We start from the raw sequence: 22,977 nt of genomic DNA, 5'->3' as shown, positions 1-22,977 counted from the left end.
CTTATCCATTCATCTGCCAATGTACATAAAGTGTTTTTAAAGTGGAAATGGTCTGAAAAAGGTAAACACAGAACATAAATCATATGGCCCAGCAATTCCACTCTTAGGTAAATATCCAAGAGAGTTGAAAACATAATCACACGAAAGTTGTATGTGAATATTCATAGAAGTATTAGTTATCATAGCCAATTGTGGAAACAACCCCAATGTCCATCCACTGATGAACAGGTAAACAAGATGTGATCAATCTTGATGGAAAATTTTCCAGCCATAAAAAGGAATACTGATACATGCATGAATCTTGAAGACATGAAACTAAGGGAAAGAAGTCAGTCACAGAGGACCACCGGTTGCGTGATTCCATTGATATGAAATGTCCCAAACCGATAAAAATCTATAGAGACTAAAAACAGATTAGTGGTTGCTAGTGGCTAGGAGAGGGAGAAATAAGGAGGAAGAAATGGGGAGTGATCGCTAATGGATTTGGGTTTCCTATGGGAGTGATGAAAATGTTCTGAAATTTAGATAGTGGTAATAACTGCACAATACTGTAAATACAAAAACCACTGAATTTTACATTTGTACATGGTGAAATGGTGAATTTTGTGTTATGTGAGTATTCAAAACTTTTAATAAAATTTAATAATTTTAATAATAATAATTTCTCCAAGGAAATGGAATGAAAAAACTAGCATCTCTTAACATGACCAGAAGCCAACCACAAAGAAGACAAAATAATGTTGGTTCCTTCTGTTTTGCCATGATCCCATGAATGGAATTAGTCTGCTTATGAGAAGAGACCCTAGAGAGTCTGCCTCCTATCTCTGGCCTCATCAGATGAGGAAACAACGAGCAGACAGCTCTGAGACTCAACAAGAAAGCCCTCACCATGCTGGCACCTGGAGCTTGGCCCTCCAGCCTCCAGAACTGTAAGCAACAAACTGTTAAACCACTCAGTCTGTGGTTTTCTGTTACAGCAGCCTGAACAGACAGGCATTTGTAATAGAGAAACATGGGGAAAAAAACTCAAAGAGCAGGAGGACTTGGCCAAGCACAATATGGCCTTGGGCACAGCACAAGAGTCTGCACCATGAAAAATTTGTGTCATGGGAAGGTATCTACTGACATGGAACATGGATCGTGAACCACCCAGTGAAAAGGATAAGTGACATCAGGTTTGCAGTCTGGATCTGTTCATCCATCAAATGGGTATTAAGCATCAGCTGGGGGCTTCCATGGAGGTCCAGTGGTTGGAACTCTGTGCTTTCACTGCAGAAGGCAAGAGTTCGATCCCTGGTTGGGGAACTAAGATCCCTTATGCCCTGCTGCTGCTGCTGCTGCTGCTGCTAAGTCGCTTCAGTCGCGTCCGACTCTGTGCAACCCCACAGATGGCAGCCCACCAGGCTCCCCCGTCCCTGGGATTCTCCAGGCAAGAACACTGGAGTGGGTTGCCATTTCCTTCTCCAATGCATGAAAGTGAAAAGGGAAAGTGAAGTCGCGCAGTCGTGTCCGACCCTCAGCGACCCCATGGACTGCAGTCCACCAGGCTCCTCCGTCCATGGGATTTTAATGCCACGCACCGTTCTAGGCACTGTGCACAAAACAAAACAAAGCTCTGCCTTCAGAGGATATACATTCTAGCGGTGTGTGGTGAGCACTCTAATGACATGTGGGAGGAAAGGGGGTGATCCCTGGAGGTGGCAGGGAGGTCAGTGGGCTGTTCTCCACTGACTCCTTGTTGCACACCTCCCTCCTGTGGTTTTCCCATATTGAGTAGCTGAGGGGTGCTTTGAAATAAAAGGAAACCTGACCCCTTAGCAAGGCATCCTGAGCCTGGCTCTCTCTTTCCCATCAGAAGCTGCATCCCATGTTGGAGCCACACCTGGGAGGATGCATGTTGGTGCAACACACTCCACACAGGTGCTTCTGCAAAAGCTGTTCATCTGCCAGAGCCGCTGTCTCCACACTCTCTGCTTGATCCATCACACTCCATGGGACCTTCAGGTCACTCTTACCCTCCTGCATGGCCATGCATGTGAGCTCAGTGGCTCAGTCACGTCTGACTCTTTGCAGTCCCATGGACTGCAGCCCAACAGGCTCCTCTGTTCATATGGGTTCTCCAGGCAAGAATACTGGATTGGGTTGCCATTTCCTTCTCCAGGGGATCTTCCCAACCCAGGGATAAAACCCACGTCTCCTATAGTGGCAGGTGGATTCTTTACCACTGAGCCACTTGGGAGTCCCCACCCACCTCCACTCTCCCCCTCCCCCAGTAACAACTGTTCCTACTCAGCAGTTGTCAGGAGGAAGTCAGGTCCCATTCTAATCGGCTAATCTCAGCAGCCACTGCTCCCCTCCGGTATCTTCCTTCTCCCAGGCTCCAGGGACTTCACCCATCTCTCTTTCCTCTCACGCCCACACCTGCCTATTTAATATGGAATTTCTCTCCCCACCTACCACCCCAATCTCTCAAACACATGACTCCTTTACTCCTAAAACAATAAACTGACACACCCTCAAGTCACAAAGCTTCTGCCACCTCAGGTTTCTGAGTCGCTGCTCCTGGATGCCCGGCCAGGTGTGGCCCTTAGACCGGGGGTGCACCTGTCAGGGGAAAGGCTCAGGCTGGCCCAAGGGAGTCCCCGGAGATTCTCTGCAAGACCCAGGGGGTGGGGGTGGGGGGCGGGGGGGCAGGTTGGAACCACAGTCTCTGGTCTATGAGATAGAAGGGCAGCTCCCATCCTGGCTCCTAGCTGTCTGGCACCCTTGAGATTGTGGATGGTGGGATATCAGAAAAGGAAAGGGCTTGACTTGCTCAACCCTGGTCTGATAAAACAGTGCTTCTCAACTGGAGATGATCTGAGACCCCTGGAGACATTTTGGCTACATCTGGAGACATTTCTGATTGTCATAAGTTGGGGGAAAGGTTAATACTAGTAGGTGCAGGTAAGGGATGCTGCTAAACATTCTATGATACACAAGATGCCCCCAATACAGATTTATTCAGCCCCAAATGTCAATAGTGTCAAGGCTGAGAAATCTTGCACTAGTTAAACCCTTCCCACCACTGGGAACTCACTTTCCCCTCTTGTTCCCTAAGCAACCCCTGCTCCAGCCCACAGAGCTTGTCTGAACCACTGTGGGCTTTGGTTTCATGTCCTCCTTGAGGTCATCAGGGCCTCTGCCTCTACTCAGCTGAAACCTTCTAAAATCCTTGCTGACTCCGGAGGTTCTCAGAAAATGAGTACAAAATCCCTCCTCCACAATTTAATATATGATAAAGGCGGCATTTCAATTCTGTGGGAAGCGATGGATTATTCAATAAATGGTATTGGGACAACTGGCTGGCCATCTGGTAGAGAATAAAGCTAGATCCTCACCTCCCTCCTAAAACCAAAATAAATTCCAGATGGATTAAAGATTTAAATGAAAAAAAAAAAAAAGTTAAAGTAGTAAAAGAAAATGTGGGAAAATTGCTCTATAATCTCATTGAGGGGGAGGCCTTTCCAAGCAAGACACAAAATGTAGAATACATGAAGGAAAAGATACATAAATTTGACTAGTTGAGAATGTTTAAAAAATCTGCAGAGTAAAAAAAATTTCATAATAAAAACCATTTTTTTTCAAAGTTATAAAACTGATTTTATATTCTATACTACACTATTACATTATATATGAAACATACATCAGGTTAACAGATGTGTTCTTCAATTAATAAAAACCTGTTAAAAATTAATAAGAAAGTAAGGGGACGAAAACAGGCAAAAGACAAGAGGCAGTTGACAGAAAGAGAACTACAGAGAGTTTTCAAACACAAAAAAGGTTCTCATAAACAAACAGAGGCAAATGAAGGAGACAGTGAGATGCCAGTTTTCCACCAATCAGGTTGGCAAAATGGAAAACTCTGATACTATTTTGTGCCAGTAAGGATCTAGGGAGGAGCTGTCTGATGCAAGTGCAAACAGACCTGCTATGGAAAGAAATTCAGCAGCATCCATCCACATCTTATATTTATTGTATTTACTTATTACTTGGTTGCGCCTGGTCCTAGTGGGAGCACACAGGATCCTCGAACCTCGCTGAGGCATGTGGGATCCCCTAGTTGCGGCACGCAGGATCTTTCAGCTGTGACGTGCAAACTCCCAGTTGTGGCATACAGGATCCAGTTCCTCGATTAGGGATGGAACCCAGGTCCCCTGCATTGGGAGCATGGGGTCTTAGCCACTGGACCACCAAAGAAGTCCCTCCATCCACCTTTTAAAGCACATACCTCTGCCCAAGTGATCCCAATGCTATATCTATCCTTGCATAGTATCCAACCCAAATCCAACGGGTAAATACAGTGAGGAACATTCATTACCGCATTGTTTATAAGAGCAGGAGACTGTCAACCCTGCCAGTGTCTCATGTCAAGGGACCATGCATGGGTGTGTGCCCAGTCATTCAGGCATGTCTGGCTCTTTGCGACCCCATGGACTGTAGCCCGCCAGGCTCCTCTGTCCATGGGATTCTCCAGGCAAGAATACTGGAGTGGGACTGCCACGCCCTCCTCCAGGGGATCTTGCCAACTCAGGGATGGAATCCAAGTCTCTTACATCTGCACTGGCAGGCGGGTTCTTTACCACTATCACCACCTGGGAAGCCCAGTCAAGGGACCACAGTATTCATCAAAGAGAATACTATGAAAAAACTCTTAAAAATAAGCGTGGTAACTCTATCAATCCTATGAGATTGCAGTCCCATGAAGAAAAACAATATGCAATGTTTTTATATTTTCAACCATGTAAAGAAATGGGTGGGTACAGTCACTCATCCATTCAACCAACATTTATTAAGCAGCTACAACTTGCCAGGTTCTGCTCCAGATGCTGGGGATTCCCCCAGCAGTGAGTCCATCAAAGTCTGTGTGGGTTGCACAAGCTTGGAAAATTACTAGAAAGAAACACAGGAAACTAATAACAGGGGAGGCGCTGGGTTGTCAAACTTGGCAAATAAAAAGTTTGTCCTACTTGTATGCACTGCTATATTGAAAATGGATAACCAACAAGGACCTACTGTATAACACATGGAACTCTGCTCACTGTTGTGTGACAGTCTGGATGGGAGGGAATTTGGCGGGGGAGAATGGATACATGTATATGGATGGCTGAGTCCTTTGCTGTTGACCTGAAACTATTACAACATTGTTTGTTAATCGCTTATGTGAAGTGAAAGTGAAAATGTTAGTCGCTCAATCATGTCCGACTCTTTGCAACCCCATGGACTGTAGCCAGCCATGCTCCTCTGTCCACGCAATTCTCCAGGCAAGAATACCAGAGTGGGTTGCCATTCCCTTCTCCAGGGGGATCTTCAAGACCCAGGGATTGAACCTGGGTCTCCTGTACTGCAGGCTGATTTATGCTGTGCTTAGTCACTCAGTCATGTCTGACTCTTTGCAACTCCATGGACTGTAGCCCAGCAGGCTCCTCTGTCCATGCGGATTCTCCAGGCAAGCATACTTGAGTAGGTGGCCATGCCCTCCTCCAAGGGGTCTTCCCAACCCAGGGATTGAACCCAGGTCTCCCACACTGCAGGCAGATTCTTGACCATCTGAGCCACCCAGGAAGCCCAAGAATGCTGGAGTGGGTAGCCTATCCCTTCTCCAGGGGAACTTCCCAACCCAGGAATCAAACCAGGGTCTCCTGCATTGCAGGCAGATTCTTTACCGGCTGAGCTATCAGAGAAGCCGAGACAGATTTATACCACAAAACAAAATACAAAGTTTTAAAATTAAATAAATATATTTTTAAATGTTTGCCCTATACAATACTAGAGACATACAAAGTTATTCTTTGTTTATTCAAACTTCAGATTTCACTGGGCATCGTGCCAACTGGGCAATCCTACTCTGGAAGTGAGGGGAGGGGAATGAGGCAGCCAGGATAGAAAGGAGGTTTTCTTCATGCTAATACATGTGGAAATGCATTGCATTGTTTGGAATGATAAGCAAGCGTGTGTATTATTTTATTTTTAAAACTGACACGAAAGAAGAATAAGAGAGGAGAAGTTCCATGAACAGGAGACCCTACCGTGTATAAGCTGCAAAGTGCATTCCTGGGCAGCCGGGCCCTGGAGTCAGCCTGGCAGGCCCGCAGCCGCATTCCAGGGCCGCCTGCTTCTCTAAATGGAAGTGCTTCGCTCTGTCCCAGGCAGCAAGCTAGCAAGCAGGATTCCTAACTGTGCTATTAAAAAAAAAAAAAAAAAAAAAAAAACAGGCCCAATGCAAAGAAACAAATGTAGAAAACAGTGGGGAAAGAAACACCAGGCAAGCTAGAAACTAGCCTTTTCCAAGAGAACAGGGAGACATGAGATGTCACATTTCTTTACCAGCCTGGCTTTAAGGATCTCTGGGGCCTCTCAGATCATCTCCATCTCTCCTCACCTCTTTCTTAGGGGAGATTTTATCAAAGAGGAAAGGGCCTTTTATATAAAGATTCCCCAACCTTCACATCCCAAACACATTTTGGGTTCTAACAACAAAAACTGATAGTTATGAAACACTCACTATATGTCAGGTACTCTTCTAAGTATTTTAACTGATATTAACTCATTTAATTAACTCAGCAACCCCATGAGACAGATGTTAGTAGCATCCCTTTTGTACACATGTGGAAACACAGAGGGACTCAGCAACTGATGAGGATCACACAGCTCATAAGCAGAAGATCTGAATCCAGATAATCTGACCCCAGAGCCCACACCCTTCCCCATAGGCCAGGCCTGTCACAGGCACTGGGTGGCGAATGAGACTGACACCCCTGCAGGCTTTCAGTTTGGGAGCGGATCTGACCCTCCACAGGAAGCAGACAAGCTCGTGGCTGAAGTGCTGAGTTCCAGGACAAATAAGGACTGGAAATAAACCATCATTCATTTAGTCAACAAAGACATAACAAGAGCCTAATATGCACTAGTAGTAGTCAAAGTTGCTCAGTCGTGTCTGACTCTTTGCAACCCCATGGACTATAGCCCACCAGGCTCCTGCGTCCATGGGATTCTCCTGGCAAGAATACTGGAGTGGGATGCCATTCCCTTCTCCAGGGGATCTTTCCGACTCAGGGGTCGAACCCAGCTCTCCTATACTGTAGGCAGATTCTTTACCATCTAAGCTAACAGGGAAGCCCTAACATGCGCCCAGCCTTGCTCTAAGCAGTAAAGGATACAGCTGGAAACACAACAAGTAGATCCTTGACATTGTGAAGCTTACGGTCCAGTGAATATGTGGGAGGGATTTGTTTTTGGTTTTTTTTTTTAATTTTATTTATTTTTTGGCTGTGGTCTTTGTTGCTGCCTGTTGGCTTTCTCTAGTTGGGATGAGCACAAACTCTCCTTTGCTGCAGTGCGCTGACTTCTCCCTCTCTTGTTGGGGAGCACAGGCTCGAGGCATGCAGGCTTCAGTAATTCCAGGGCATGGGCTCAGTACTTGGAGCACATGGGGTTAGTTTTTCTGTGGCTTGCGGGATCTTCCCGAAGCAGGGATCGAACCCATGTACCCTACATCGGCAGGCGGATTCTTAACCACCGGACTACCAGGGAAGCTCAAGAGGAATTCTGGAGACTGTGTGAGCAAAGACCTGTCTGAGGAGAGGCCATCTGAGCTGGGGGTTGGGGGCGGGGCGGGGGTGAGACTGCACAGCAAGGGTCCAGCATTTGAAAAGTATTCCAGGCAGAGGGACCCACGGGTTTGCAAAGATCCACAGAGGGCTGCAAAAACCTTGGGTGGAAAACAAGTTCAAGTTGTTCTCCATCCCCAACCCCAAGAACCCTTCCCCCGCCACCTGGGCCCTGAAGCATCTCCTCCTCTCAATCCAAAACCCACGGACCGCACTTTGCTTTTATGCTGATTTCCCCTGCCAGCTACCAACAAGATCTAAGGCAGAAACATCTTAGCCTCTCATGGTCCTGAGGCATGTGCCTGCTGATTAATTCAAGTGTGTTTTTTAACTCTCGGAATTAAGCTACTCTGCCTGTTCGTGTTCTGACCAAGCTTTGAGTATCTTTGCCACTGATGGAAGAGGAATGAAGTGGCAGTACCGGCAGGATTGCGTATCTTTCTCCTAAGCAGGAAAGCAAAATCAGTGCTCTTCACCACGGCCCTCTGAGTAAGAGAAAGAGAAAAACGAATACCATATATTAAAGCATATATGTGGACTCTAGAAAAATGGTATGTGCTAAGTCACTTCAGTCGTGTCAGACTGTGATGCTATGGATTGTAGCCTGCCGGGCTCCTCTGTCTGTGGGATTCTTCAGGCAAGAATACTGGAGTGAGTTGCCATGCCCTCCTCAGGAGATCTCCCTGACTTAGAGACTGAACCTGCGTCTCCTATATCTCCTGCATTAGCAGGCGGATTCTTTCCCACTAGCGAAATGGTATAGTGGAACCTATTTTCAGGGCAGAAATAGAGACACAGACATAAAGACATGTGAACACAGGGAGAGGAAGGAGAGGGTGGGGTGAATTGGGAGATTAGGAATGACATATACACTATCATGTCTACCATGCTAGCCAGTGGGAAGCTGCTGTTAAACACAGGGAGCTCAGATAGGTGGGATGGGGTGGGGGGAGTGGGGTGCAGGCCCAGGAGGGAGGGGATATATCTCCACATAGAGCTGATTCACTTCTGTTGTACAGCAGAAACTAATGCAGCACTGTAAAGCAATTATACTCCAATTTAAAAAAATACATGTCAAACTTTGAGTCCAGCTCCTGAGCATATCCACATCAAAAGATGACAGCTATTATCATCATTTTGCAGAAAATAATGGTGGAGAATGAGAGTCTGGAGCCAGACAACTTCGGTTTTCATCCTAGCCAGAAGCGAGCTACGGAGAAGGCAATGGCACCCGATTCCAGTACTCTTGCCTGGAAAATCCCATGGACGGAGGAGCCAGGTGGGCTGCAGTCCATGGGGTCGCTAAGAGTTGGACACGACTGAGCGGCTTCACTTCAGTTTTCACTTTCATGCATTGGAGAAGGAAATGGCAACCCACTCCAATGTTCTTGCCTGGAGAATCCCAGGGACGGGGGAGCCTGGTGGGCTGCCGTCTATGGGGTCACACAGAGTCGGACATGACTGAAGTGACTTAGCAGCAGCAGCAGCAGAAGTGAGCTGCATGATCGGTCTGCCCAACGGCTCTGCCTCAGTCTCCCCATCTGTAAAATGTGCATCTTTATAAAAGTGCCTACACCTCACAGGACAATGAGTTCCTACAGGGAGAAAGGCTTAGTACAGGGCTTGGTGCTGAGTAAGTGCTGTCTTAATTGCTAACCTCCACTAATGCCACAACTATTATCAACATTTCGTTGTTGTTATTATTATTAACATCCAAATCAAAGACACTGGTGAGTTCACAAAGGACTTCTGATTACAAAACAGCAGCAGCAAACGTGCCATAGTCATGCAGGATCAGCCTCAGGGGACATGGGCTGAGGCGTATACAGGCACTCTTCTGTACTGACTTGGCAACTTACCTGAGAATCTAGAACTATTTCAAAATAAAAAGTGGTTTGCTTTTTCTTTAAAGGCAGAAGCAACTATTTTCTCACTGCCTCCTCAGATATTTCCCCTCATCGGCAGAGAAACCCAAGTTTCAGAAAGGACAGAACACTATCCATACAAATAAGAGCCATGCACACCCCTGCCCACTCCACACCAGTCTGTCCTCTACGCTGTAAAGCCAGTTATCAATGGGCTGTGAGTTAAAATCAAGTCTCTCCCCAGGGGTAAAAATGCCAACAGACTCAGAGCTCTAAGTGCCATCAAGTTTCTCCTTTTTCAATGAATATTTATTGAGCACCTACTGTGTACCAGGTACCCCCTCCAGGAGCTGAGAAATACAATGAGCAACATACACAGCCCAGGTTATCTTTTGGCAGCAGGGACGGGAGCTTAGAGAGTGTATGTGCAGACCAGAGTTCTGTGGCCTCCAATGCTGAGAAATGGTTACTGCAGGGTTTCTTTTTGGCCCCTTGAACCTTTGGGACTTCAGAGCAGGTGCTGCTACCAGCCCATTCTTACAAGAGAGACTCCGGGGAGGGGGTGGGGGTACCCAAGCAAGCTCAGACAACAGTCTGGAGCCTGGGAAACCCAACCAGGCTGGCTCCTGGGAAGGTCCAGCAGAAGCAACCCAACTTCTCATTTCAGTCCTGTTTCACATGCCAAAGAGATGGGCAAAGACGTCTTTAAAATAAGACATCTCTCTCCCACGGCTTCCTCCTCTTCTAATTTCCTCAGCTATCCTTCTCTCTCTCCCCTTCCGCTGCGAGCTGTTTCCTGCAGATAAAAACACCCCACAACTTCCAGTCTGCATAGCAAGATTGCAGCCAGCAAGCTCTAAATGCCGACGCTCCCAATCAAGCAGCAGGCGCCCCCGTGGAGTTAATGCTATTTTTTTAAAGCAAAAGAACCCATGCCTTCTACTTACCCTTAGGAGAAAGCCCACTGGGGAAGGGAGATGGGTGGGATTGATCAGGAAGCACTGGCTGCAGAGAGAGGCTCTTGCTGTGCTTAAAGACTATGAGCAATTTGGAAAAATTATATCCAAAACCATCAAAAGCTCAGAATGACAGATATTGTTCCTATTTCCAAAGCATCCTTGGGCACTGCATTTTGATTGGAAAAATGTTCATCTTCTAGAGTAATCAGTTCCAAATGGGGGAGAGGTAGAGGTGCTGCTTTTAGCTCAGAAACCCCACAGGAAAAGGGACCAGAAGTGGGGCCCACGGAGAATGACGCACGGCGCACAGAGTCAGATCCAACTGCCGTCAGAACTCTCCGGCCAAGTTTAAAATGCGCATGCCTTTTTGCCCAGCAATTCTATCTGCAGGACTTTGCATGAAAGATGTGTTCACACACGTGCGTCCACGGTTAGGTACGAGAATATTCACTGCAGCCTTGTTTGTTAGAGCAAAAGACTGGAAAGAGCCCAGCGTCCATCACCAGAAGACATGGAACAACCGGAGAAGGGAACACGGTGCAGCTGTTAAAATGAATGTGGTGGCTCTATGTGTGCCTGAAGACAGAGTTCTAAGATTCACAGTCAAGTACAAAAAGGCGACAAACAAAAAACAATGTGCAGAAGGTGCTGCTGATGGTACAAAAAAAGGTTCAAGTGTGCAATTTCTCTTTACTGTTGTTCAATCACTAAGTTGTGTCAGACTCCTTGGAACCCCGTAGACCGCAGCACACCAGGCTTCCCTGTCCTTCACTATCTCCCAGAGTTTGCTCAAACTCATGTCCACTGAGTTGATGATCCATCCAACCATCTCATCCTCTGTCGCCCTCTTCTCTTCCTGCCCTCAATCTTTCCCAGCATCAGGGTCTTTTCCAATGAGTCAGCTCTTCCCATCAAGTGGACAAAGAAGTCTCTTTATTAATACATGCAAAACTAGTAACAGTGCTATCCTCCAGAGAAGGAACTTAAGGGCCTTAAGGGGACAGGGCTGGAAGGGAGATTTGTTGCTACTGAATACCTCTGTCATACCTGTAGGATTTCAAACTTTGCATCATATACTCAAAACGAACTATTTTAATGGCTAGTAGATAAGTAAACACCCAGGAAAAGAAGATAAAGGAATTATATCAATTAAGATAAACACATGCAGCAATTATCCTTCAATTAAAAAATTGATACTTTTTTTAAAAAGATCAACACATGCATACACACTCATACACACACACGAAATTCCCTAGAAATGGTGATAATTGATGCCAGCCCCTCTCTGTTGGTTTTACAAAATTGGTTCTTCATAGAGTGAGATTAAGGTTTCTCAACCCTGGCACTTTGCCATTTTGGAATCTACAATTCTTTGCTGTGAAACTGTCCTGTGTGTTGTATCATGTTGAGCAGTGTAACCTGGCCTGTATTTTACTAGATTCCAGCAGCAACTCTCCAAGTTATGACAAACTTAATGTCTCCAGACAGGCCTTGGGGACAAATCACCTGAGTTAGATGATGGAGTGCCTTCTTTATTTCCTTCTCTCTCCACACTTAATGACATGCAGACAGTTCTTATGGATAAATAACTACAAATGGCAGAAACCCACACAATATTGTAAAGCAATTATGCTCCAATTTAAAAAAAGAAAAAAATTACAAATAAACGAAAGTCATTCACAAGGGTTTGTTCGAATTTTTACACACACACACACAGACAGTTTGACACTGGGGCTGTCTGAATGCTCAGAAGGGTACATCTATCATTCGTTTATACCAGTGAATTTATATTTGATATTTGTAACCAGGGAAATGGCCCTGGTTCTCAGCAGAGTGATTTAGGGGAAATGTCTTCCTGCAGTGAAAGAAAAGGGAGCATATGTATTGGTCTCACCAACAGATAAGGAATGGAATGTGGTCTTTGCCCTAAGCCGTCTGTTCTTTGATCATTACTACCCCTGACCGCCACAATGCCAACCAACACGACAAATGCCAGCAGCCACCCCTGAGTTCCACGACGCCTGACACCCCCTCCTTCCTCGGAAGCAGATGGAGAAGCAGTTGTTTCACATGCTTGGCTGTGCTGAGTGGCAGACTTCCACTTCTGCAGAAACGCCAAGAGTGACCCCAAGAAAGAGATCACCCACAGGATGGAGGATAGGTCCTGAGCCCCAGGGAGAACTCTCTCACTCAACACTATCCATCAAAGAACAGTAATGAAATGGAGCAGGACCCTATGGGTCTTGTCCCCCATGTCCTCCGCAGGCCTTTGTCTGTGGAAAAACTTCAGCCAAAGAAGATGTTTAATCAGAGAAGTGAGAAAATGCAGAAACAAAGGAATATATTCAAAAGAGATCAAATAATAAAAATGTAGTCATTATGCATATTCTGCTGCTGCTGCTAAGTCGCTTTAGTCGTGTCCAACTCTGTGCAACCCCAGAGATGGCAGCCCACCAGGATCCTCCGTCCCTGGGATTCTTCAGGCAAGAACACTGGAGTGGGTTGCCATTTCCTTCTCCAATGCATGAAAGTGAAAAGTGAAGGTGAAGCCACTCAGTTGTGTCCGACTCTTAGCGACCCCATGGACTGCAGCCCACCTGGCTCCTCCGTCCATGGGATTTTCCAGGCAAGAGTACTGGAGTGGGGTGCCATTGCCTTCTTTGTATGCATATTCAGGGACTTTTAGTTCCTTCTCAAGGGCTATATATTCTGAGCCATGTTCTGTGGGCTGTCTTATAGACACTAAAACCCCTACCAGGTGGAAAAAGTTAACTACATGATGACCAGACTGGAGCCACGACATAAGCTGCCACAATTCCAAGAAGTGGCCTTGAAGAAAGGGGAACAAACCAACCGTGGAACTGAAGATTAACTGTACTTAAAATAATCAAGATGACAATGGTCAGAGACTTCCCTGGGGGTCCAGGGGCTAAGACTTCAAGCTCCCAATGCAGGAATCTGAGTTTGATCCCTGATTAGGGAACAAGATCCCACATGCCACAGCTGAGTCTGCATGCTGTAACCTAAGACCCAATGCAGCTGAAAAAATACTTAAAAAAAAAAAAAAAAGAAGACAGTAGTCAGATCACTGATGAGCAATTTCAAGATGACTGTCAGAGCTAACTGTGATGTTTCTGCATGGAGCCCCTCCCTCACTCTATAAAAGCTCTTGCCTACTGATTGTCAATAGGGTGGGGAGTCCAACTTTGGACAGGGGTCCACCTTCCCCCCACCCCCTGCCCCCAGTTGCTGGCATCCAGAATTAAGCAAACTCTCCCTTCCACCAACCTGACCTCTTAACTGGCTTTCGAGTAGTGAGCAGCCGCACTCCACTTTCAGTTACAGCCACAACTATTGTCTTTGGGGGGCACTTACTATGGTCTAGACATAGTGCTAAGGATTTCACAGTCATTACTTCATTAGATCCTCAAGACAACCCAACGAAATAAGTACGATCATAACCACCCCCACTTTATAGATAACACACATTAAGGCACAAGGAGGTGAGATGGCTTGATCAAGATCACACAGTGAAGGCTGCATAGTGCCTGGCAGACAGCAGGTCCTCATAAGGCACTTGTCTTATCTTATTAACGTTGCCACACTCCTTCCTGCCTCAAGGCCTTTGCAAAGACCATGCCCTCTGCCTGGGACGCTTTTCTGTCAGTCTTCACCAACTGTTTGTTTAAATTTCCCTTTGTGAGGACAGACTCCTCTGACCCCCAAATAAGAGACATCATCTTGATACATACTCCCACCCATTCTACTCTTCTTATTCATAGCACTTACCATGACAGTAATCATATTATCTGTATAATTATTTCCTTGTCTGTCATCCTTATTAAACGGTAAGCTTCATGAGGTAGGGACGGGGTCTAATTTGCTCACCATTGGTGAGTACCTAGCACAGTACCCGGCACACTGTAGGCCCTTGATTAAGTACTAGATGGACATAAAAATGGATGGAAGAACGGGAGGGAGGGAGGGAGGGAGGGAGGAAGGCAAGGAGGAAGAGTGAGTGAATAAGCAAATGACTGAACTTTAAAGATAAGGGTTGGGAACTCCCTGGTGGTCCAGTGGTTAAGACTCTGCATTTTCACTGCTGAGGGCCTGGGTTCAATCCCTGGTTGGGGAACTAAGATCTCATAAGCCAGACAATAAAGCCGAACAACAATAAAAATAAATAAAGATAAGCAGGGTCTCAAGAGATGAAGTAATCTACTCCCTCCTCATCTTACAGTTGAAGACAATAAAGTTCATGAAGTGAGGGTCAAATAAGACAGGATCCAATATTAGGATCTGTTCAGTTGCAGAAAAATCAGTTGGTTTCCAGAACTGGAGGACAAGGGCTTCTGGGGGACAGCCGGATGCCCCAGCAGTGGGTGCCTGGAAGAACCCTCAACAGGTAATACCTGCGTTTGACGAGGGCTCCACCCAATACAAGGGTGCATTTAAATTCACCCCAAGTACTTTTGCCACACTTATAAAAATCAGTCTGATTATCCCCTCACAAAGTCTAAAAAAGCAAAAGAAAAAAAAATTATTTCACACGTCAACAAGCTGTAGTCTTTAGATTCAAAATGCCCTTGCAAACCCACAGGAAACGCTGTTCTTGTGTATCATATCACAGCACGAAGTCCCCACTTCCTTCAGGGGGAAGAATGAAGCCATCTGGCAGGAGTTGCTCTCAGCTCTTTCCCGACAGCCCCCTCCTGCTCAGGGCTCTGCAGAGCTTGCACATGCCTCCCCCACCCCTGGTCCATCCCACTCCTACAGAACCACCAAGCTTTATCCTCATGGGCCCTCTAGCCTGTTTACACAACTAGATTCTGCACTCTAAGGGGTGCTTATTTTATACAGTCAACACCTTGCACAGAGCCTGGCACACGGGAGGCACTCCAGAAATGGTTATTGGATAGATGGATGGATGGATGGGTGTACGGATGGAGACCATTCCATCTAGCTTCCAAATGCCCTCTCCAACCCTACATTCGGTAACCTGCAAGAAATGAGCTGTGCTTCTGTGTATGCCTTTAATTCAAAAGATAATTGGTGAATATAAAAAAGAACTAATTAGAAGCAACTTTAGAATAAGGCTATTTCATCTCTCAGGGCCTTCACACATACAGGTCCTTCCGCCTGGAAGGCCCGTCTTCCCCTCTTCATTCACAGAGCTAATTCGACCTCTTCCTTAAGGTGCCAGCATAAATGTCATCTACACAAGAAGCCCCCTGATTAACCTTCCTACACAGATATCCCCCCACATGCTCACTATGCTCTCCTCAAGCCCCTAATCTGTTTCCTTTACAGTTGCTTTTAACTTTCAATGTATTTTTCTGTTTACTTCTGTTTTGTCTCTCTCATCCTCTAAGGAGGTCTGATGAAGACACAGAGTAGCTCTACATCCCACACTTTTTTTTCTACAGCACCTAGTATGGTGTCTGCAAATAGTATGCATTCAATATCTGTTGACTCAATTAATGAATCAATCAAACTCATTAAGAGGGAATTGGGCCCCCTGAAATAAAAGGTGAATAATGAAACAAGTAAATTTTAGGAGTCGCATCTCAAAAAGTCTTCTTGAATCATATGAAATAACGCAAATATTAATAACAATTCATGTGAAATAAAATTGTTGTTGTTGTTCAGTTGCCGAATCATATCCAATTCTTTGCAACCCCATGGATGTAGACACCAGGCCTCCCTGTCCCTCACCATCTCCCGATGTTTGCCCAAGTTCACGTCCGTTGCATCAGTGATGCCATCCAGCCATCTCATCCTCTGATGCCCTCTTCTTCTTCTCATTCTTTTATTTCATTGGGATGAAATAAAATACATCCCAATTTTTTCACAAAATTCTAGTCGTTAAATCTTCAAAAGAAGGAGAGAAGATTGAGAGAGGGAGGAGATAAAAGCTTTCAAAATCCCTTGTTTTGCAAAAGTGAGAATGAGTTGAATCATTCCATTAAAAGACAAAGATTCATAATTTGGAGGGAAAAAAATCAAAATTCAAATATATATGGTTCACAAGAGATGTGCGGAAAATAAAATGACACAAAATGAAAACGAAGAAATGAGAAAGCTGCCATGAGTAGAAATATTAATATCACACAAAGAAAATTTCAAGCATGAAAATATTACACAGAACAAAGATGGGTGTTTTATATTCATAAAAAGTACATGAGGGGACTTTCCTGGTGGTCCAGAATCCACCTGCCAATGCAGGGGACATGGGTCCATCCCTGATGTGGGAACTAAGATCCCACGCGCCGAAGGGCAACTAAGCCCAGGTGCTACAACTACTGAGCCTGGACTCTGGAGCCCAACTAGAGAGAGGCCCATGGACTGCAACTCGAGAGGCCCACAGGCTGCAGCAGAGTCCACAAGCCAGAGTGAAGACCCAGTGCAGCCTCACCCCCCAAAAAAGTACATCGGTAATAAAAAGGAACAGTGATATCACGTGCCTGGTATTCTGTTAAGCCCTTTATATTCATTACATCATTTAACTTACAAACCCAAAGTTACACTGGCATCATTATTACCACCAAGCTTTTAGGAGAATATGAAACTGGCCCATCATTTGCTTAGAACAGCCAGGAAGGATTTAAGCTTACATCTGTCTGACTTGACAATGAAGACTGAAACTCTGACTCCTACAGTATAAAAATAAAATCAGAATTCTAAAGCAAAATTTGTTTTAAAATATACAAAGATGGTTTCTTTAAAAAAAAAAAATCACCATCATAATAGGAGACTTGCATACAACCCAAACTTTGACAAATCAATAGACATCACTAAAATTTAATGAGAACAGTTAGTTCAAGAAACTAGAAAGAAGCCATAAAACTGAGAAAAGAGTGAGGAGGAAAATAGGAATTAAAATATCAGGAAACAGAACAGGATAAATTTAAAGTGTGGTTATTTGAGGGGGAAAATAAAACTAACATTTTTGCAAAGCTCATCAAGAAAAAATTCAAAAATCAAAAATAGGAACTTGGCAGTAAAAATGAGAAAAGAGAACTACAGGTGGCAAGGAGATTGTTCAGATCGCTACAGAACAATATATACAGCTCCATACTAATAAATTAGAAATTCAATTAAATACTTATTCCTGGGAAAACAGAATAGACCTGAATGTGTATCAATAATGGTCATGGAATAAATTATTAAAATTGGTAAATAAGCAATACCCAAAAGGGCATTATGCTCCCAAAGTTGTCTTATTTAGAGGTACAGAAAATTCACCCAAATTTTTAAAGAACATTATAAATCCTTTGCAATTTTGACTCTTTTTAAGTCAAGAGAAAGGACAGATGATAACAGCAAACCAAAAAAATTAAACTACAGAACAATTTCAATGAATATAATTTCCAAGATTTTAAATATAAATAAATTTAACCCAGTAACATAGGAATAATGTCAGAATGGATCGAGTATTGGGAAGATAGTAACAATAAAGGTCACACATTGTTTTGGTGTTTTACGATAAGCATGTATTTTTCAAGAGCAACAATCATATTCTCTAGGAGAAAATTAAAGCAATGATTACATTCAGTGATCAAGAAAATTTGGAAACGTGTGCTCAGTCATTCAGTCATTTCTGATGCTTTGCAATCCCATGGACTGTAGTCCACCAGGCTCTTCTGTTCATGGAATTTTCCAGGCAAGAATACTGGAGTGGGTTGCTATTTCTTCCACCAGGGGATCTTCCCGACCCAGGAATAGAACCTGCATCTCCTGCATTGGCAGGCAGATTCTTTACCACTCTAGGTGAGGGTATAAATTATTAATACTTACAAACTCTCTGTAGAGCAACCTGGAAACACAAACTTTTTAAATGGTCATACTCTTTGACTCAGAAATCCCAGTTTGGGGAACTGTGATGGGTTGACTGCAATAAAGGTCCTGTTTGTTTGTTTGTTTGTTTAATCCAGTAGCTTTGCCCATTGGTAATGTCCTCTGAAACTAGCTCAGGGCTTAGCCATGTCACATGCTTTGGTCTATGGGACAGAAGCAAACTTGTCACAAGCACAACCTTGAAAACAGTTTGGGTATCAAGGACTTCCTGCTACTCTTGCATCTCTGTGACAGCTGTGTAAACAAGGCTGGCAGGCTGGAAGATGTGATACCGATCATCCAGAGCAACCCACCAGCTGACTGGATGCAGTCCACCAAATGCATGCTCGTCCCAAACGTACATCTGCTGATTCTAGCACAGACCAAAAGAACTGCCTGGTCCAAATTGCAGAACTGTGGAGCTAAATAAATAGCTGCTGCTTTATACCACTAAACTGTGGGATTTTTTGTTATGCAGCAAAAGCTAACTAATACATGAATGTATCCTTTGGAAATATTCAGAAGTAGCCATATGTAAAGATAAATATACAAAGATGCTATTTACAACTGTGATTACATAATGTTAAATAATAGGAGCTCCTCAGGTAATTGAATATCTATTCAACGAAAGTCTATGGCACTATAAAACATCTTTTAGAGAAAAAAAAACTTGAGGCTACAAAATATTTACAAGATATCACTCAGTGCAAAAGAGTGATAATATTACTTTATAGAATATTATGTAAAGTAATATTATGTTATGAAACTTTTTATAAAAAATGAGAATATACATATTTATATGCATGGAAAAAATACTGGAATGGCAAAAAAAAAATGTTAACTATCAGTCTCCGAACATGATTTTTTCCTTCCGCCCACCTGCCCCTACACTCTTCCTGTTTTCTGCATTGATCCTAAGTCAGGGCTTGTGAATAGTCACTGGGCTGCTCTGGGAGCTGAACCTGGAATACTCTGAGCCCACTGAAGGCCACTGCTGAGAAATCAGATAAGGAATAATCCAGGCAAGGATGTTAGAAAATCCTCCTAGTATAATCCCTATTAAAGCACCCTAAAGCATGGTGCTTGTCAGCATAGCTGGGAAAAGGAAAAAGAGCTGAAAGAGGCCACCGTGTTGCTGGCAAAGGCCTTCACCATGAACAATTTATGGACTCCGAGTCCAGCAAGTTTACTTGGCTTTTTCCTTCTATTCCTCAACCCTCAGTCTCTCTTCCAGCCTCTCCCTTCCTCTCCCTGTCATGTGTCCTTCTTACTTTTCCCTTTATTTACTCTTAATTTGGATTTTCTCTGAGTTCCTTTAAGAAAAAGAGGAGGGATTCAGTCAGGAGGGTGGCAGGGAATAATCCAAAGATGAAGCCCATCCAGGGTCTTAGCAAGACTTCCACTACCCTCCATCAGACTAGCCCTGGAATTCAAAAATAAGCACCAGTCATTCCAAGTTCACCCTATAGACTAAGTGACCAATGGAGGCAGATTTCCAATCCTGCTGAAAGGATAATGACTGACCTTCTCCCATATAATAAGTTGGTTCCAGTCACATGCTACTGTGGAGACAGGACCTAGTCAGATGATAGGCTGAGATCAGAAGACCTAGATAACAGTCTAGTTCTGATGCCAACTTGATATAGAACCAAGAATTTACTTCATCTCTCTGAGCCATCTTTTCCTCCTCTGCAAATCAGGTATGAGAGTTGGTCCATAAAAAAGGCTGAGCACTGAAGAATTGATGCCTTTGAATTACGGTGCTGGAGAAGGCTCTTGAGAGTTCCCCGGACAGCAAGGAGATCAAACCAGTCAATCCTAAAGGAAATCAACCCTGAATATTCACTGGAAGGACTGATGCTGAAGCTGAAGCTCCAATACTCTGGCCATCTGATGCGAAAAGCCAACTCACTGGAAAAGATCCTGATGCTGGGAAAGATTGAGGGCAGGAAGAGAAGGGGGGTGACAGAAGTTGAGATGGTCAGATAGCATCACCGACTCAATGGACACGAGTTTAAGCGAACTGCGGGAGATGGTGAAGGACAGGGAAGCCTGGTATGCTGCAGTCCATGGGGTCACAAAGAGTCAGAGACGACGTAGCAACTGAACAACCAACAACATCCCCTTAGACTCTATTACACTCCGATGAAAACTGATGTTTGTCTTGTTTGCTTAGTGCTATATACCAACAGGCACTCAATACATATCTCTTGAGCAAAATAAATAAAACTACCTATCTATTCACTCACACAAGACTTTGTATGAAGAAGAGAGAAATGAGAATGCAAGGGCTTTGGCTGTATAAATCACATTACAAAGACAATGTATGTTTTAATAATTTTTTTACTAACATGAAACAGAAATAACACTGTCTTGGAAATAACATGCTCATCCCTTAGAGAAAAGCTCTCGGGCTTTGCAAAACAAAGTTTGAGAATCACTGAAGTAAGAATTAAGGCTCATGACCTTAAAACGATTTAATCCACCAAGTCAGCCGACACTGCATCCTGAAGCAACAGAGTTTTGTTTTGTTTTCTTTTCTTTAACCAGCCATGTTGTCAGCCTCTAAAGTCCAGGACACAAAGCACAGAAGGGCAAAGGGTATGCTATTTCACAACATTCTTACTGAAACAACTGGGGGGAAAAAAGCAAGCTTTCCCAACACATCAGTCTACCACCAATTAAAATGTTGCATGCTGAGACCCTCATCAAAGGTCTCCTCTCGAGGGCTCCCGGTAACAGGTACAACTTTATCGTTGAGACCAAGGGAGTCATGCCACTTATTAACAGGCATTTGTTTCAGAAAATATCCCCAGGAGAGGTGAGATCCAGCCATCTCCCAATCTGCACACTGTTGAGACCTTGTTGGTGTTATAGCTCTGAGAGGGTGTGGGCAACAGGCCTATGGTTTTTCACACATTACCCTAGAAAGGATTCTAACTGCACAAGGAGGTAAGTTGTGGGATGTCAGCCAAGCAAAACACTGACAAATACCGTTCTGGTCAGTTCAGTTCAGTCACTCAGTCGTGTCTGACTCTTTGTGACCCTATGGACCACAGCACACTACCCTGCACAATTTTTGTGCAGTCTTGGGTGAAAGCTCCTTTCCTGGGTCAATGTGATAGGCAAACACACAGCATCTTCTTCCACAAATGGCTTCTTTTAGATGCTCATCAACCTCCACAAGTCAATACAGCCCCGTGCAACTGAACACTGGATCTAGAGCTGAAATCACCACAACTGACTAGTTCCTCTAACTAAAAACTCCTGCTGCATTTGTGTTGAACTGGGGAGTCTAAAAAAAATAATAATAATAAACCCTGACAAACTCCTGATGTATGTGTGTGTGTTTAGTCACTCAGTTGTGTCTGACTCTTTGACATCCCCTGGACTGTAGCCCACCAGGCTCTCCTGTCCACAGAATTCTCCAGGCAAGAATACTGGAGCAGGTTGCCATTTCCTACTCCAGGGGATCTTCCCAACCCAGGGACAGAACGCACGTCTCTTGTGTCTCCTGCATTAGCAGGCAGATTCTTTACCACTAGTGCTATCTGGAAACCCGACAAACTCCTGGAGATATACCTGATATAGGAAACTGGGCAATGTACCTTAGGAAATAGCCAAGAGAGCCTCGTGCACATCAGTTATGATTTTTATTATTTAAAATATATATATTTATTAGTACATGCATAAAGGGAAAAAACTAGAGAAAGATGCATGACCTGCAAACATACACACACACATACACATATATAATACATACACATACACACACAAACAATGGCACACATAACCTCACCACTTAACAATAAGCATGTATAAAAACATATAAGAACACCTTATGTTCCTTTGTTTTTTCCCTAAGCATACATATTAAGATAAGCATCTTATTTCATAATCTGGTTTTTTTCCTGCTTAGCCATGTATCATGACCATTTTTCTAAGGAAGGCAACAAATATTTTTTTTGTAACAGTGTAACAGTCTATCTCATGCCTTAACATTATTTACCTATTGGATAGCTTGGATATTTACAATTATTCTGTGTTACAAATAGCAGCATACATCTTTAGTATATCTCTCTTTCCTAACAGGCTCTGGGAGTGAAGATAATTTAAGTAAGGAAGTAGAAAAATTATAAAGTTAGGTATGCCTTTGTGGATGGCCTTCCCAGATGGTGCTGCTGGTAAAGAACCCACCTGCCAATGCAGGAGACATAAGAGATGTAGGTTCAATCCCTGGGTCAGAAAGATCCTCTGGAGGAAGGAATGGCAACCCACTCTAGCATTCTTGCCTGAAGAATCCCATGGACAGAGGAGGCTGGTGGGCTACAGTCCATAGGGTCACAAAGAGTCTGACATGACTGAAGCGACTTAGCATGCACACATACACACACTTCTGTGGATATTGAAATATCCTAAGATGACGGTAGGCACTGGTGTGGGAAGGAAGATTATGAGTCAGATCTCAGTGCTTTCCATAAATGAGAGGAGAGGCTGGTGGTCTATAGATGAAAGACAGGAAAAAGCAAGGGGTCACTGAATAAGAGGCTTAGAGGAGAGTAACTACAAAGAACAAAAGGAAGGCAAACTTCTGACCCCAGAAAAGTTGTTCTTCCTGAGTGGACTGCAGGCAGGGGGAAGGGAAAGCATTCAACATAGGCAAGTCCA

General features: G+C 44.2%; 1 protein-coding gene and 1 non-coding gene across 3 annotated transcripts in view; one reads left to right on the top strand and one right to left on the bottom strand.

Annotated features, from left to right (window-relative positions):
- The window catches only part of PRKCB (protein kinase C beta), a 374,732-nt gene that overhangs the window by 295,078 nt on the left and 56,677 nt on the right, over positions 1-22,977 (bottom strand). The window lies entirely within an intron of this gene.
- On the top strand, positions 14,536-14,608 carry TRNAE-UUC (transfer RNA glutamic acid (anticodon UUC)). The gene has a single exon. It is a non-coding gene; the product is annotated as a tRNA-Glu (tRNA).

This window comes from Bos indicus, chromosome 25 (assembly GCF_029378745.1).
Source record: "Bos indicus isolate NIAB-ARS_2022 breed Sahiwal x Tharparkar chromosome 25, NIAB-ARS_B.indTharparkar_mat_pri_1.0, whole genome shotgun sequence".
Classification (NCBI taxonomy): domain Eukaryota; kingdom Metazoa; phylum Chordata; class Mammalia; order Artiodactyla; family Bovidae; genus Bos; species Bos indicus.
Note: the sequence above shows the minus strand (reverse complement) of the source record. Positions and strands in the feature narration are given on the sequence as shown.